The sequence below is a fragment of the Cebus imitator genome, unplaced genomic scaffold (assembly GCF_001604975.1).
Source record: "Cebus imitator isolate Cc_AM_T3 unplaced genomic scaffold, Cebus_imitator-1.0 Scaffold68, whole genome shotgun sequence".
Lineage (NCBI taxonomy): Eukaryota > Metazoa > Chordata > Mammalia > Primates > Cebidae > Cebus > Cebus imitator.
In genome coordinates this window covers 9,279,673-9,282,621 of record NW_016107383.1, presented here as the reverse complement: position 1 = coordinate 9,282,621, position 2,949 = coordinate 9,279,673, and the positions used below count along the sequence as shown (strand labels likewise).

The window sequence follows — 2,949 nt, the reverse complement described above, 5'->3', positions numbered from 1 at the left end:
CTACCACTCCAAAGGCATACATATAATAGTTTCCAGTTCTGTATAAGCAGAAGAAAATGGAGGGAGTTTATGGCCAGTAGCTCCAGCACATCCTCATGTTGCCTGACTGATAGGATTTGTTAAAACTCCTCCTTCTGAATCTATTTTACTTAAAACTACAATTATACTGCCAGTTGATTTTTGGATACTCTGAGGCTTACTGGCATTCTCGGAGTCACACGTCTTCTTCCAGTTAGCCTTCACTGCTTCAGGTGTTATTGGCTGATTTTGTCTTACAACCACTCCAAGGGGCTGTTCCCAGAACAATTTTCCAATCCATCCTGCTCCAACCTCAAACAAGCCACCATCCTCCTCATAACCCTCCTGGCAAAGCCAAAGGACCAGCGATGCGACATACTGTGGCTTTAGGGCTTCCACGAGATCTTCAGACATAACCGAGTCATCCCTGATTCAACATTAGGAGAAACTGTGTTACAATGAATGTTGCTTTTCCTGCCTTCAACTGCAACAGAATTTGCCAGGACCAGAAGACCAGACTTCACAGCACTATAATTTGCCTGGCCAAAGCTGCCATATATTCCTGAATCTGATGAAGTCATAATGATCCTAACGTATTTCTGCTTCTTCATGTGATCACATGCTTTCCAGGGTCACTTGGAATGAGCCCCGCAAGTGAACTCTGGATATCTCAGTCTTCATCACTTATCCTAGCAAAAGAATGGTCCCTAAGAATGAATTGTTGACCACATCTATTCTAAGACCATTTACAACCTTCTCCCATTTCCACTGAATCATAGTTGGCCACTTTTCCACCTTTGTTTTTCATTTCTTCAACAACCTTATCAGCAATTAAGGAGCCTTCACCAACTCCCTTGAAGTCCTCCCTTAAATAATTCACAACAATTAATGCTCCTTTTTCTACAAAAGCCAGGGCATAGACTGGGTGCAGCCCTCCCCTACACCAGTCACCAGTATCACCAGGTGTTGAAACTCAGTGGTGACACCATGAGTCCAGCCTGCAGTGACAGATACCTTGACTAGGTATTATTTAATGCTTATTTGTTTGTCTCACTATGAGATCATATGTTCTTTAAGGAACTTTTTGTTTTGTTTTATGATTATAGATCTAGCTCCTAGCACAATCAGTTCACAGTTGGCACTAAATAAGTATCAGTTGACTTAATTGCTGGATAAATAGATAAGAAGAGGATTAAGGGCCAGGCTCGGTGGCTCATGCCTGTAATCGCAACACATTGAAAGGCTGAGGCGGGTGGTCAAGAGTTCAAGACCAGCCGGCCAATGTGGTGAAAACCCATCTCTGCCAAAAATACAAAAATTAGCCAGACGTGGTCGGGCGCCTGTAATCCCAGCTACTCAGGAGGCAGAGGCAAAGAATTGCTTGAACATGGAAGGCAAAGGTTGCAGTGAGCTGAGATTGCACCACTGCACTCCAGCCTCGGCAACAGGGCAAGACTCCATCTCAAAAAAAAAAAAAAAAAAAAAAAGAAGAGGATTAAGAAAGCAGAATAGAAAGATATGAGTTTAATAAGACATGGAGGCACATATGGCTATAGTGAAGGGAAGCCCATACTTCAGAAAAGGAGAGAAGGATCCCGCTATTAGTGACTTATTTTTTAAAAAATACAAGATCATATTGATTATATTTTTAGAAGCTGCTTCTGTTAGATTTATCTCGTTCCAAGGCCATGAAAGAACAAATTTTCAGTTTGATTTGCTTACAGTTAATTGTTTACATATTGGGCACCTTCATGATATTGAAATCCATTTAGTCATGATTCTCTATTCTAAGCTTTACATAGCAAAATAACTGTGGAAAGGACTGAAAGGCTGTGGGAGTTTTATTTTGTTTCTTTTACTAGTTCTGGGAACAAGTATAAAATACCAAGAAATACTATATTTATATATAACTATTGATAAAAGAAGAGTGCGGCCGGGTGCGGTGGCTCAAGCCTGTAATCCCAGCACTTTGGGAGGCCGAGGCAGGTGGATCACGAGGTCAAGAGATCGAGACCATGGTGAAACCCCGTCTCTACTAAAAAAAAAAATACAAAAATTAGCTGGGAGTGGTGGTGCGCACCTGTGGTCCCAGCTACTTGAGAGGCTGAGGCAGGAGAATTGCTTGAACCCGGGAAGTGGTGGTTGCAGTGAGTCGGGATTGCGCCACTGCACTCCAGCCTGGTGCCTGGCAACAAAGCGAGACTCTGTCTCCAAAAAAAAAAAAAAGAGTGCATCCAGCAGTTAGATTATTAGGTTAAAAACAGATGGGGCTGGGCGCAGTGGCTCACACTTATAATCCCAGCAGTTTGGGAGGCCAAGGCAGGCTGATTACCTGAGGTCAGGAGTTCGACCAGCCTGGTCAACATGATGAAATCCTGTCTCTACTAAAAATACAAAAATTAGCTAGTGTTGGTGGTACATGCCTGTAATTCCAGTTACTCAGGAGTTTGAACCTGGGAGGTGGAAGTTTCAGTGAGCCGAGATCATACCACTGCACTGCAGCCTGGGTGACAGAGCGAGATTCTGTCTCAAAAGAAAAAAGAAAAAAAAAAAAAAGATGAATTTTGGACACAGTGGCTCATGCCTGTAATCTTAGTGGCTGAGACAGGAGGATCACTTGAGGCCATGATTTTGAGACCAGCCTGGGCAATATAGCAAGACCCCATCTCTACAAAAATAATAATTCACCAGGTGTAGTGGCATATGCCTGTAGTCCCAGCGACTCAGGAGGCTGCGGTAGGGGGATCACTTGAGCCCAGGAGTTTGAGACTTCAGTGAGTCATGATCACCTACCATGCTTCAGCCTAAAATATAGCTCTAAAAAATAATAAAAATAAAAAACAGGCCGGGCACGGTGGCTCACGCCTGTAATCCCAGCACTTTGGGAGGCCGAGGCGGGTGGATCACGAGGTCAAGAGATCGAGACCATCC

At 43.5% G+C, this 2,949-nt stretch overlaps 1 pseudogene; it reads right to left on the bottom strand.

Annotated features, from left to right (window-relative positions):
• Window positions 1-913, bottom strand: LOC108305962 (annotated as a pseudogene).
• Window positions 914-2,949: the final 2,036 nt, after the last annotated feature.